Source organism: Cynocephalus volans, chromosome 3 (genome assembly GCF_027409185.1).
Source record: "Cynocephalus volans isolate mCynVol1 chromosome 3, mCynVol1.pri, whole genome shotgun sequence".
NCBI classification, from domain to species: Eukaryota; Metazoa; Chordata; class Mammalia; order Dermoptera; family Cynocephalidae; genus Cynocephalus; species Cynocephalus volans.
The window spans coordinates 181,195,774-181,210,969 of NC_084462.1; the positions used below are offsets into that span (position 1 = coordinate 181,195,774).

The window sequence follows — 15,196 nt, forward strand, 5'->3', positions numbered from 1 at the left end:
ACTCACTGCATTTTAGAGAGCTTGTATTTGGTTTGTATTTGGTTTACCTTTGTGGTGGGCAATATGCATAGAGTCATTTTTGATGCGTGTTCCCCCTCCCAAATAACCCATGCTTCTCTGATGCTCTTCATTCCTTCAGTAAGTACATATTGAGCACCTATGAAAGCAGGCCCTGTTCTAGGTACTGCAGATACAGAATTAAACAAAACCAAGGTCCTGCTCTCCTGGAGCAAACATCCCACTGGTGTCACAGTGGGGAGAAGAATATGTGCACATGACCTCTCCTTCCAGTGCACTCCGGAGGCCCAGAGTCAGAATAACTTGGATGTCTGGGATGGAAAGGCTTTGCATAACCCTTATTGAGCCTTCGTGTTCCAAGCCCTGTCCCTAATACCCGTCACAGCTAGAGCTGGGTTCTTGCCATGATGAGGGCACATTGGGCGTGTGCATGCCCCTTTCATGCAGAGGGCAGAGTTCATGCAAGGACCACTTCCCGTCTTCCTTTACCTCTTCCGAGGAGTCTCTGCACAAGCCTCTTTCTCCAGGCCACCTGTTCTACCTCTGTTTGCTATTCTCAACCTCCTTTTCCTCCTTTTCTCATTATACCTAGTAAGAATGGCTTGCAGTGTACTTCCACTGACACTTAAATTTTCGCTCTTCCTCAAAAGGGTAAATCTACGTAGTAAATCCACATATCCAGAAGAATTCCACGTTGATCGAGCCAGTTCCCCTCACTGGTCTTGTTTGATAATTCTTTCTTGGCTCTTCTAAAACATTAGTGCTTCTGTATATGCTAAAATAATTTCATCTAGTTCAGAAAAAATAGGAATTGTTTGGAATTACTTTAAAGTCCTATATTAATTTGGGGGAGATCGACACTTTTATGATACCCTTTTCCCATCTAGGAAGATGTATATCTCCTCCATTTTTCTGGGCCTTGCTTTCTGACTTATAAGATGTTATAGTTTTCTCGTAAATCTCTACCTTTCCATTAAATTTATTCCTAAATACTTTATAGTTTTTGTCATCCTCTGGTTTATATTTTTCCTTTTCTGCTTTGAATTGGTTCTTGCTAATCTCATGAAAAGCTATTGGTTTTTAAGTATTTTCTTATGCCATCACCTTACCAAATTTTCTTATTAATCTCAGTAGTTTTTTTTACTAAAGTCCGCATATATGGTCCTGTCATGTGTAATTAGATTCTTTTATCCCTCTTCCAATAGTTATACCAGGATACACTAGTTATTTTAATTTTCTTATACCATCAGCTAGGACCGTTAAAACACAGATGTGATAGCAGGCATCCTTGTTTTCTCCCATTTTAGTAAATGGCTTCAGCATTTCCTCATTTAATGTAAAAGTGGCTCTTTACCAGGCTGCTGGTGTTCCAGAGTCCACGCCAGCATGGCCCCCACTGGCCCCATTCAGGCTGGTTGGAGCCATGCCAGTGCCTGCTGGTTGTATACTACTGCTGAATTTTATCAAATGTCATATCATTTTTCTCCTCAAGATGTTAATAATATAATTGTGTTGATAGATTTTCTAGTTTTGAACTATCCTTATCCCATTACTGGGATAAACCTCAATTTTGTCACACTATATTATTATTTTTATACAATGCCTGGTTCTTATTAATTTTTTTTAGAATCTTTGCTTCCATATTTAGTACGTGAAGCTGGTCTGTAGTTTTCTTAGTTTTTTGTACTACTGTATTTTATCAAATCTAAGATGCATTGATAGTGGCACTTCGTGGTCTTTCCCAAAGGTGGTGTGCAGAAGGTTTTTTACACAGCTCTCGCACTCTGCCTTCTCATGACAGGGATTGTGAAATGCCCCCCAATTTCAGAAATAATAAAATGCAGAGTAACATATATGTCCATGAAACAGGTTTAAAAGGTTAAGTTAGCACTCATCTGGGTCTATGATAAATGTGTAGCTTCCATCTATATTGGCTCAATTTAGAGTAGGTCATGTATTAACTCGTACGTGATACTGCTGAGTGAATCTTTTAATCTCTCCCACATCTGTGGTAGTTGTGTCTCCTAATGAGTCATTTGTTCTTTTAACTATTTTGTTTGTGTTCAGTATCGTTTATCCCCACTTTTATCTTTAATTACTTATCCTATTTACTTTATTTTATCCTTTCCTCATTCATTAAGTTGAATACAGAGTTCACTTATTTTCAGTTTTCTTTTTAATAATAAAAGAATTTAAAGCCATGTTTTTCTCCATGTATAACTTCAGCTCTGCCCCCAGGTTTTCTTTTTTTATTTTCTAACTTTTCAAATCATGTACTTTTCATTTTTAGAGTTTTATTGAGGCATTGTTTACATACTCTAAAATTTACCCATTGTAAGTGGAAAATTTAATTATTTTAATAAATGTGTAGAGTTGTGTAACCGCAATCCAGTTTTAGAGTATTTCCGTCATCCTCCAGAAGCTTCCTGTTGCCCATTTGCCATCAGTTCCCACTCCTGTCACCAGCTACAGGCAGACACCGATCTGCATTCTGTCTCTAGATTTGCTTTTTCTGGACATTTCATATAACAAGTAGTCTGTCTACATCTGACTCTCTCACTTGGTATAACGTTTTTGAGGTTCATCCATGTTGAGTAATTTGTTTCTTTTTAATGCTGAATTCTAGATTATCGTATGGATATACCACATTTTGTTTGTTCATTCACCAGTTAATGGACGTTTAGATTATTTTTGTAGCTATTAAGAATAATGTTGCCATGAACATTCCATACAAATCTTTGTATGAAGATATATTTTCATTCATTTGGGTAGAAACCTAGGAGTGGAATTGCTGGCTTGTATGCTAAGTTTATGTTTAGCTTTTTAAGAGACTGGCAAACTCTTTTCCAAAGCAGTTGCACCATTTTACATTCCCACCGGCGATCTATGAGGAGTCCAGTGTGTCCACATTCTTCCCAGTGCGCATCATTGCTTGTCTTTTTATTTTAGCCTTTCTTGTGGACGTAGAATGGTGTCTCACTATGGTTTTAATTTGCTTTTCCCTAATGACTGGTGATGTTAAGCATCTTTCCATGTGCCTGTTAGCCATTTGTATAGCTTCTTTGATGAGATGTCTATTTACATCTTTTTTCTATTTTTAGGTTAGTTGTCTTCTTTTTATTGAATTGTAACACTTCTTTATCTGTCCTGGATATGAGTCTTTAATTTATCATAAAACACAATAAAAAATAAATTATTATAAAAATGAAATACACCCCTAATTTTTTATTATGGGCAGTAGACATAAAATTACCCTTTTAAATTGCTATTAAAGTTTCTAAACACTTGTTCTCAATTTCTGTTATCTCTTTGAGAATCTTCATGTTTGTCTATATGTGTTAAACCCACCTGTTGAGCTTTTAATTTCACATTTTTTTAAATTTCTGGAACTTCTGTTTGGTTATTTTTTTAATCTGCAGTGTCATTTTAAAATACTTTCCTTTTCTCTTGCACATGCCATCAAACTTGCCATTTTTTTAACTATAGTAAGCACAGCTGTTTTATGGCCTGGTCAGGTAATACAAATATCTGAAGTCTTTGTCACATTTTGTTCATGATGTCTTATTTTCTTGTTTACCTTATTATTTTTTATTGTATGCTGGTCATCGTACTCAAATATTTGAAATAAATTGAAACCTAGAATGAAAGTATCTTCAACAGGTAGTTTTTTTTTTTTTACTTCTGCCAGACACCTGGGGGCACTGCAAGTCTTGGAAGTACCTTAGAACCACAACACTGACTTGTTAAATTAGCCAAGCCATTTGCCTTGTGAATTATCCCACTTATCCCCTGTAGCTCCTGCAAATGGAAACCATTTTTGGCTGGAGTACATTAGAGGTGATGACGTATAAGTAAGGAGATAGTGCTATTATTGTGGGAGTTGCAAAATCTCTGGTTGCCTATCAAAATGATGCTAAATTTTACCACTGAATTAGGTTGATGACATATATCTCTCCCCTGTACAATTATGTTTCCCTTTGCAATTCAAAAAGTACTGGTAATAATCTGCAAGGTATACTTTGGTACCGTGCCAGTGGTGTCTGTTTCCCATCAACCATATGCTAATGCTTTAAACACCAGTTGATAATCTTTGCCTGAGTCAATAGTTTCACTAGAGAGTTCAACATTTAATCTGTCATTCTTCCGAAAGCAGTGATTTTTTTCTCACCAACTGGAGATATTTGACTTTCCTGAAATATAGTTTCTACTGGAAAAGCAGGATAAGCTTAATTCTTTGTCTTTTTACCAGTTTCCCTCAAATGGTGACAACTTAAGCCTTTCTGGCTTTCTGGACTAATGTATTGTCATTGATTTTGCTGTGTTTTAATATACTAAAATCATTATTCTTTTGGTGTTCAAATGCCCTAAGGCTAGCTCTTGTGTATTTTTTGACATAGCCTCATTTATTTTTGACTCTTGGACTTCCAACACAGTAAGATGTCCCCAGGCTCATTTTGTACCTTACCTGCACCAGTCAGCCGTTTTTCAAAGAGCTCTGGTGCCTTTCAGTGGGGAATAATATTAGAAACCAAAATCTGGGTAGTAGGGGTGCTCATTGCTACTTTACTAACAGTACTTTTAATTGCTTTCAATGGAGGGAGCTAGAACATACATTTTATTAAATTGTGCATTTATATTGATATTTTCAATTCAGTTTTAACATTATAGTGTTTTCAGTTCTTTCCTGGATTTTCATAGTTTTATCTCTTTATCTTACACCGAAAATCTTGACTTCTAACAGCATGGATGTAATTATGACTATATCCTCTTAAAACAATTCCCAGAAATAATGAAATATGAACAGTGGAACTTTGAATTGACCCATCTCACTGCAAAAAGAGCTACTGGTATTTTTATTGGGATTCCATTACGTTTTAAAGATATCCAGTGGAATGTTGGCATCTTATGGTGTTTGCCTCCTATCTAAGACTATGCTATATCTTTCTATTTTCCAAGGCCACTTTCGTTAGCTTTAGGGGTGTTATTAAGTTTCCCTAATGTGGGTGGTGCACATTTCTTGTTAAGTTAATACCTAGATAGTCTATTATTGTTGCTGTTGTAAATGGGGTTTTTTCTTTTGTTGTGTCTTCTAAATAGTTGTTAAACGTTTATATGAAGGCTATTGATTTGGGGGTCTTGCTTTCTTGCTTTCTAGCTGAATTATCTTATTGTTTGCAGTAGTTTTTCAGTTGATTCTTTCAAGTGTTCCAGGTATCTAATTAGAGCATCTATACATAAAGATAATTTCAGCTCTTTGTTTCTAATTCTTGTACTTCTTGTGTCTTTCTCTTGAATCAACTGATGATTCCAGTAAAATGTCACATAGTAATGCCTAGAGAGGGCCTCTTTGTCTGATTCCTGGAATTAGTGGGAATGAGAGACGTGACTGTTAGCAGCCATTTATTTTTCCACCCTGGCATTACAGCTATTATAAACCACGCTCTTCTGTAAATCTTTTGTCGTCATCATTGTTCACATCTTTGAACCTTTCCTTAAGCTGGATTCAAAGAAAGAAAGTACTGGATCAGAGAGTATGAGTTTTCAAATGCCCTTCAGAGGTCTTGTCCAGACACTTTCCACTTGTATCCAGAGTAACAGATGCCTGGCCCAGTGCACCTCTCCAGTGATGGAGTCATTTAAAAGCTTTAGTCATTAAAAAAAAAAAATAAAAAACAGAAATGGTCAAAAAAAAAAAAAAAAAAAAAAAAAAAAAAGAGAAAAAGCTTTAGTCATTTGTTAAGTGGAAAGTAGTATTTCAGATTTTCATTTTTTAAAACGGTGAGGTTTAATATAGTCTTCAGATCTGTTCATTGAAAGGTTTTTCTGAATTAATCTCTTCTTTTAATATTTCTGGTCTGGAAAGTACAAGTGTTAAATGTCAGATGAAGACACCAGTGTTTTTAGAGACTTATAGGAGGCGCTCATCGATCACGGGCCTGTCTCTTGAGGCCATTTCCCCTGTGTTAGAAAAGTCTGAGAGAAGTCAAAGTTATTATGGAACGATGTACGACTTAATTATCAAATAATTAGAGACCGTGGGGCAAAAGAGTTCCTAAGTATTTGGCCTTTTGTGAAAGGAATTGTTACATTATTGTTAGAAGAATTTGCTCGAAATTTTTTTAATTGGCTTTCAAATGGCAGTTAAATAGTTTTTATTTCTTGTCCTCCTTTTTGTGAAAATACAATATACCTCACCCTCACTGAAGGCAGTTTATTTTCTGATACAATGAAAGTTTTGCCATAAAAGTGGGGGTTTTACTGCTTAAAAATGAATAAAGCATATTTTTACAGAAGCTTTGACCTCTTGACTAGTAGTTGAATAATAAAAATGGAACGTGAGAAAGTTACCAGAGTGTCTGCACTTATTCTAGTCAGCTTAGGAAGAGCCAGACAGGGAACCTCTGGTGTCATTCGCTTTTTCTTCTGTGCTTCAGTCTTTCCTTCTATCACATGTTTTGATTTTTGTGTCTTTTGATTATCCACAGTACTGAGAGGGCCCAGCCCCTGGGCTTGGTGAGGCAGGTGTCCATTCACAGCAAGTGCGTCCTGGCCATCTGTGTTGTTCAGAGCACGGGGAGGTGGCAAACATGGCTTTTATGTAACTCCGTGGGTCAATCTCAACCCTCTCTGGGCGGTCCCCCAGGCGCGCACGCACGCGCGCGCGCACACACACACACACACACACACACACACACGCCATCTTCTGTCCAGTCCCTTAAGCTGAAGACCTGAGTCTCCTCTCCTCAATGCTCTGCCCCGTTGCTTCTACCTCTTTGAGTGTTTCGTGGTCTTTTTTTTTTTTTATTATGGTAAAATATACAGAGCATAATATTTATTATTTTAATCATTTGTAAGTGTATGTTTCAGTGGCATTAAATGCATTCAGAATGCTGTATAACCATTACCATGATCCATACCCAAAACTTTCATCATCCCCAAGAAAAACTCTGTCCCCATTAAACAATAAGTCCCTTTTCCTCCATTCCCCAGACCCTGGTAACCTCTATTTTACTTTCTGTCTCTGTGATTTTGCCTACTGTAGGAACCTCATATAAGTGGACTAATATACTGTTTGTCCTTCTTTGTTTGGCTTGTTTCACTAAACATAATGTCTTCAAGGTTCACCAATGTTGTAGCATTTGCCAGAACTCTACTCCTTTTTAAGGGTGAGTGATATTCCATTGTATGGATATACCACGTTTTGTTGATCCATTCATCAGCTGATGGACACTTGGTTTGCAGATTACACTATACACATTACCCTACCCACTGCACTTGTTAACTGTTGTCTGAAGTGTCACCAAGGACAGAGACAATTTATGTTACCCATTCTAGCGTCTCCCGAGGATCCAGGAAATAGTAAGTTCACTGAAGGAATGAAAAGCCCTCCTGGCCCCGCTGCCTGTTCTTTCCCTGCTCTTCAGTTTTCACAGAGATTATTGGTGTCACCTCTCGTGGGGTGGCTGAAACCCAGCCCAGGCTCACCGCTCCCTTCACCTCATTCCACCTCGGGTTTCTTCTTGGAAAATGAGGTTTATTACTTACTTGACCTACCACATGGGTAAGGGTGTGGGCAAATTAAACAAAACAATTGGCATGAAAGCACTTGGATGTATGTATACTTTATGTACTTTGTGTTGGTGTCCTGAGTTCTCAGAACAAGGAAGGAGTATGAGTACTTGCTTTGGTAGGTTTTCCAGCCTACCTGTGGGGACTGTAAAATAAAACAAGGTCCCACGACACAGAGCTCAGGGTGGATTTTCCTCCACTCCACTCTCCTGCGCTGAGCTCCCTGTGGATACGTTCGTCCATCCCCTTTTACTCACTCACAGGACTCATTCCAGTCAACAGGGCAACAAGTGCCTGTCCCTTTGTCCTTGCTGTTGGCAGGCAGAGGCTCCCTGGCAACCTTTGAACATAGCTGAATGTTAGGTGTCTTTGATCTGTCTAAGGAAAAAGTCTATTTTAAACTATAAATGATGCCAAATTTTTTAGGTTAGATTTCTTATCCAACAAAACATACATCATCCATGCATATGTAGTTTCAGTTTTAAAAAAAAAAATCATGCTGGCCAGTGCACTCTGGTCATTATGCCGTAGTTCCCTAGGTTCAAAAAACAACTTTCTGTTAATTACTATAAAACTTCTTCACTAAAATATGATCATATTTAAATTGCGTACAAAACTTAGGGAGATAAAAAATAAAATCTTCAGCTAAATTTAGAAATGAAAATCTGAAAGTTTTATTCAGAAATACTACCTAGGAATAAACTCAATGGGATATATTTACAGGTAGTTTGTTTTAAAATAAAGATGCAGGGACCATAGAATAAAGAATAATTCCTTTTCAAACCTTAATCATCATATAGTACACAGATTATTGAGTTGATGGTATTGATGGGAGGGTGCATCAAGAGCTGTGGGTCTGTCTGCCCATCTTCAGTTGGGGGAGGTGTGCTGGACAGAGCCCAGGAAGGCGCCCCTCCTCAGTGTTAGCTCAAGCCCTTCACAGTGTGGCTGCAGCCTCAGGAGAGGTCTGGAAGCATCGTAGTAAGGCCAGCATAGAAAGTAGGTGGGGCTGACCACAGATGGTGATGGGAAGGCATCCACTCCTGCAGCGAATGCGTTGTGGGATCCTGGAAGGGGTCTGTATCCAGAGGGGTGGGAAGTGCTGTTCTTGAGGTGATTAGATGGCTTGTCCCACTTAATTATGTGCTACAGGGAAGAGTGTAAAGAGTGGCAAGAGGATTTGTGAGAACAGAACTGAGAGTTACTGCTTGATTCATGCATTTAGTACATCTGATGGGGCATCTCCTGGGTGCCCGGCATCGTCTAGGGGTTGAGCTGAAGGTGAGAGCCTATGGCCAAGCTTGTGCAGCACAGAATGAGGCAGTAAGAGGAAGACTGCCCAGAGGGGTTGGTCACAGCAGAGGTCTCACAAGTGGCTCTCCCGCATTCGCATACTGCTGCAGGAGAGCTTTCTGAAACACTGTAGGTGGACAGCTGTATTTTTCAAGGGTGCAGTGCTCGCTGCTTCCTGCTCTTAGCCTTTTCTCTGCTCATAGCCTACGCCTAAGGGCAGCATTCATTAAGAATTCTCCCTACTTCAACTTAATCTGTATCTCTTTTTAAGAATTGTTTTTAAAAATTGTTACTTTTAATTCTCATGAAAGTAATATGTGCTTATTTTAGCAATACTGAAAAACATAGGGAAGTTTCAGAAAGAAAAACATCCATAGCCATACCACCCAATGATGACCACTTCTGATATTTGGGGAATGATTCTCATTGTGATTGCACTATTTCTGAAAAATTATACACTTTCTTTTTCACTTTTATTTCCATTTTATAAATATTTTTGATGGATGTATACTAGTTCACTGAGTGTATGGGATAATGCCTTTGACATTAAGGTAGTTTCCAGTATTTTAGAACCATAAATAAAATGTGATGCTCTCAAAAAGAATAAAATACTTAGAAATAAACCCTTCAAGGAGGTGAAAGACTTGTATGCTGAAAACTACAAAACAATCCTGAAAGAAATTAAAGAATACACCAATAAATGGAAAGACATCTTGTGTTATGGATTGGAAGACTTAATATTGTTATGATGGCAGTACTACACAAAGCAATCTACAGATTCAATGCAGTCTCTATAAAAATCTTTACATTTTTTCCAGAAACAGAAAAATCCATAGGGAATCTCAAGGGACCAGCATAATCAAAAAAATTTTGAAAAAGAAGACCACAGTCAGAGGACTCACACATCCTGATTTTTAAACTTACAACAAAGCAACAGTAATCAAGACAGTGTGGTCATTGGTACAAAGACAGACATATAGACCAACGGAATAGAAGAGGGAGCCCAGAAGTAAACTCTCACGTAGGTGGGCAAATGATTTTTGACAAGGGTGCCAAGGCCATTCAATGGGGAAAAGACAGTCTTTTCAACAGATGGTGCCACGAAAACTTGACATCCACATGGAAAAGAATGAAGCTGGACCCTTGCCTCAAACCATATCCAAAAATTAACTCAAAATGGATCAAAGACCTGAACATAAGAGCCAAAACCATAAAATTCTTAGAAGAAAATATAGGGGAGAAAAGCTTCGTGACATTGGATTTGGCAGTGAGTTCTTGGATATGACACATAAAGTGCAGGCAACAAAAGTAAAAATAGATAAATTGGACTTCACCAAAATTTAAAACTTCTCTTCATCAAGTGGTACAATCAGCAAAGTGAAAAGGCAACCTACAGAATGGGAGAAAATGTTTGAAAATCATATATCTTCAAAGGGGTTAATATCTAAACTATATATAAAGATCTCCTACTAGTCAGTAGCAACAAAATTTGATTTTAAAAATGTGTGAAGGACTTAAATAGACATTTCTCCAAAGAATATATGCAAATGACCAGTAAGCACATGAACAGATGTTCAGCATCACTAATTATTAGAGAAATGCAAATCAAATGCAAATCAAGACTACATTGAGATACTTCATACCTATTAAGATGGCTACTATCAATAAAACAGAAAAAAAGTGTTGTTGAAGATGTAAAAAAATTCCCACCAACAGTGAAATCATTATGCACTGTTGGTGGGAATGTAAAATGGTGCAGCCACTATGTAAAACAGTACGGCAGTTCTCCAAAAAATTTTGAAATGAATTACTGTTTGACCCAGCAATCTCATTTCTGGGTATATATAACCATGTTTATAGCAGCACTTACTCTCAGTAGCCAAAAGGTAGCAGCAAAACAAGTGTCTGTCCATGGATGAATGGGTAAACTGACTGTGGTATATCCATACAATAGAATATTATTCCACCTTAAAAAAAGAAGGAAATTCTCACACATGCTACAACATAGACGAGCCTTGAGGGCATTATGTTAAGTGAAATAAGCCAGTCACAGAGGATAAATACTGCATGACTCCACTCACAGTAGGCACCTAGAGTAGTCAAATCCATAGAGACAGAAAGAAAAATGGTGGTTGCCAGGGGTTGAGGAGAGGGGGAATGGGAAGTTATTGTTTAATGGGTACAGTTTCAGTTTCACCAGATACGTTCTGTGGATGGACGGTGGTGAGGGTAGCACAACAATGTAAATGTACCTAACGCTGCTGAACTGTATGCTTAAAAATGGGTAAGATGGTAAGTTTTATGTTATGTGTATTTTAGCACAATTTTTTAAATGATTATTTTTTAACATGTGATAGTCATTTGTGGCTGTTACATTTCTAGAATGGATTCCCAGAAGGAAAATTACTTTGACAAAGACTCTTGATACATACTGCCAAATTATCTTCTGAAAGGATCAGAACAATTTATAGAATTGTTGGCAAGATTACAACATAGCTTTACCCGTATTGAGTAGTTATCCTTTTAAAAATTACTGCTAATTTGATAGGTGAAAAAAGACATAATGTTATTGATAATTTATAGTTCTTTTGTAAACCAAATCATTTAAACACTGAGGTCTTGGTGTTTTTCTAATCCATAATAGTAATATTATTAACTCCTTGTATTTATAGCATTTGTATTTCATTTGCTTGTTTTTTTGGAAGGAACATACAGAAATTTGTAATTTTTTTCTGTGAGCAATATATTTTAGGGGTTTGTCCAGTAGTTTTTGAGTGTCCTTCTTTAGCCTGTGTATCAGTCCATTTTGTGTTGCTATAATAGAAATACCTGAGACTGGGTAATCTATAAGGAAAAGAGGTTTATTTGGCTTACAATTCTGGGACAGCAGTGTCTGGCATGGGACTCAGGCTGCTTCTGCTCATGGCAGAAATTGGCAGGAAGCCGGGAGGTACAGCAGATCGCATGGTGTGAGGAAGCTGGTGGGTACAAGCAGGTCGCATGGTGTGAGGAAGCAAGTGAGACAGAAGAGGTGCCAGGGTCTTTTAAACAACCAGCTCTCGCAGGAACTAATAGAGCGAGAACTCACTCATTACTCCCCCCACCAAAGGAGAGCATTAATCCATTCATGAGGGATCTGCCCCCATGACTCAAACAGCTCCCAACATTGTCACATTGGGGATCAGATTTCTGCATGAGTTTTGTGGGGACAACACATCCAAACTGTATCATTCTGCCCCTGGACCCCAAAAACTCACGTCACTCTCACATACAAAATACAATCATTCCATCCCAACAGTCCCAAAAGTCTTAGCTTGTTCCAGCACCAACTTAAAATTCCAAAGTCTCATCTGAGACCAAAGGCAAAATTCCTTCCAGCTGTGACCTATAAAAATCAAAACCAAATTTATCTACTGCCAAGATACAATGGTGGAACAGACATTGGGTACACATTCCCATTCCAAAAGGAAAGAATAGGCCAGAAGAAAGGAGAAACAGGCCCCAAACAAGTCCAAAACCCAGCAGGACAGACATTAAGTCTTAAAGCTACAAAATAATCTTTGACTCCAAGTCCTGCATCCTGGGCACAATTGGGCATCTGGGCCCCCAAAGCATCAGGCAGCCCAACCCCCAAAGCTCTACTGGGTGTAGCCCAGTGAGCTACACTGGTGCCTGTGGCTTTTCCAGGTTGGTGTTCCACTCTGGTATCTCCATAGGTCTGGGGTCTCCATGGTGGTCCCTCTGCCTTGGCTCTACTAGACATTTCCCTGTTGGGGGCTCTCTGTGGGGGCTCTGGCCCCACTTTCCTGCTCAGCATTGCTCTAGTAGATGGCCTCTGTGGCGGCTCCACCCCTACGGCAAATCTCTGTTTGGGCTCCCAGGCTTTTCCTTACATCCTCTGGAATCTGGGTGGAGGCTCCCAAACCTTCCTAGTTCTGGCGTTCTGTGAGCCTGCAGACCTAACACCATGTGGATTCCGCCAAGGCTGCCGGCTTATATTTTCCAAAGCTGCACGTCCAGCCACACCTGGAGCCAATTTACCCACAGCTGGAGTAGCCAAAGCACCTGGGGTGCTGATGCTGGAAGCAGCTTCCCAAGGTGGGCCTGGTCAGTGAGCCCATGGAGGGCTCCTCGAGCCTGTTCCCCAAGACTGTTCTGTCTCCCTGGGTCTTTGGGCCTGAAATGGAAGAGGTGGCCCCAGAGGTTTCTGCAATGCCTTCGGGGCCTTTTCATCCTTCTCCTGATAATCCTTTTCTTTTGCACTAATCTTCTTAACTAATGGTCGCTGGGCTGCACCATTGCATGCTCTCTGCTTCTCTACCACATGGCCAGGCTGCAAATTTTCCAAATCTTTACATTCTGCTTCCCTTTTAAATTCTGGCTTTACATTATGCCTTTGCTGCCATAACTCAGAGTAGGCTGTTAAAAGTAACTATGCACTTCCTTAATGCTTTGCTGCTTGAAAATTTCTTCTGTCAAACATTCTGGTTCATAACCCTTAAGTCCCCCCTTCCACAAAGTCCAAGGGCATGGACACAATGCAGTCAAATTCCTTGCTGTGGTGTAGCAAGGGTTATCTTTTGTCCAATTCCCAATAAGTGCCTCATTTCTATCTGAGACCTCATCATCCACATGGTCTTTACTGTCCACATTTCTATCAGCTTCTGGTCACAACCATTTAAGCAGTCTCTGAAATGTTCCAAACTTACCCTCATCTTTTTCTCTTCTTCTAAGTCCTCCAAACCCCTCCAACTTTTGCCCGTTACCCAGTTCCAAAGCTGCATCCACATTTTCAGGTGTCTGTATAGCAACACCCCACTCCTTGGTACCAATTTTCTGTATTAGTCCATTTTGTGTTGCTATAACAGAAATACCTGAGATTGGGTAATCTATAAGGAAAAGAGGTTTATTTGGCTTACTATTCTGGAACAGCTGTGTCTGGCACAGGCCTCAGGCTGATTCTGCTCATGGTGGAAAGTGGCAGGGAGATGGAGGATACAAGCAGATCACATGGTAAGAGGAAGCAAGGGTGGGGGCAGGTCCCAGGGTCTTTTAAACAACCAGCTCTCACAGGAACTAATAGAGCAAGAACTCTCATTAATCCCCCCACCTAGGGAGAGCATTAATCCATTCATGAGGGATCCACCCCCATGACTCAAACAGCTTCCAACACTGTCACGTTGGGGATCAGATTTCCACATGAGTTTTTTGGGGGGACAACACATCCAAACTCCATCAGCCTGATAATTCAACTCACTTTCCTTCTTTTTTTGGGGGGGGGCGGGGGGCTGGTCAGTATGGGGATCTGAACCCTTGACCTTGGGTGTCATAACACCACATTCTAACCAGCTGAGCTAACCAGCCAGCCCCTTCACTTTTCTTTTCTTCTAAAAGCGATGGGGATTTGAGGGGTGTGGTTTTGGTTTGTTTTTTATTTAACTGTTTAGCCCATCTCAGATTTTATTTTGGCTTGAAGTAAAAAGACTTAAATTGACTTTTTCTTACATATAGTTAACCAGTTGTCTTCCCCCAAATTGCCAAGGAATTGTTTAATTTTTCCCCATTCCATTGATTTGAGATTCATTCTTTATTATCATAATAGAGATGCTCTTCAATTTACAATAAATCCATCATAAGTTGGAAATATCGTAAGTCACAAATGCATTTAATAAACCTAACCTACTGAACATCATAGCTTAACCTAGCCTCCCTTAAATGGGCTCAGAACATTTACATTATAACGAACAGTTGAGAAATCATAAGTTAAACCTTCAAGTTGAAGATAGTCCATATTACATTTGTGTAAATATATTTATCGGTTTGCAGGCTGTTGCTTCTGTTCCATTGATCTGCCTCTTATGCCCTTATCACACTGTCATTAATTCACATAGCATTGTAGTTGGTAGGACAAGCCTTTCTCCATTTTCTCATTCTTCTTGCTTTTTATTTTTCCAGGAGAACTTTAGAAGTGTTTTAAGTACTTGAAAGAGTAGAGAACCACCTGAATTTTGATTGGAAATACTTTACACCTGTAAATCAATTTGGGAGAAAATTAACATCAGCATATTTGCAGTATTTATATTTCCAATTCAGAAATACACCTTTACTCGTTCAAGTCCTTTTTTTTTTTTTTCTCTTTCTCCACCATTTATATTTTAGAGTGCATTTTATCAGTGATTTCCAGATCACAGTCTTGGAGTTCTTTAAAGAACTACTTTACATGCATAAAGTTTCAAAAGAGCATAGAGAAACATCATTAATAAAAGTTGAGATGCTTTGATCTGAGATTATTAGGAAAAATACATCAAAAAGTGTC

General features: G+C 38.9%; 1 protein-coding gene across 5 annotated transcripts in view; it reads left to right on the plus strand.

Moving 5' to 3' along the window:
* PPP2R5C (protein phosphatase 2 regulatory subunit B'gamma) overlaps window positions 1-15,196 on the plus strand; it is a 149,654-nt gene that overhangs the window by 20,162 nt on the left and 114,296 nt on the right. The window lies entirely within an intron of this gene.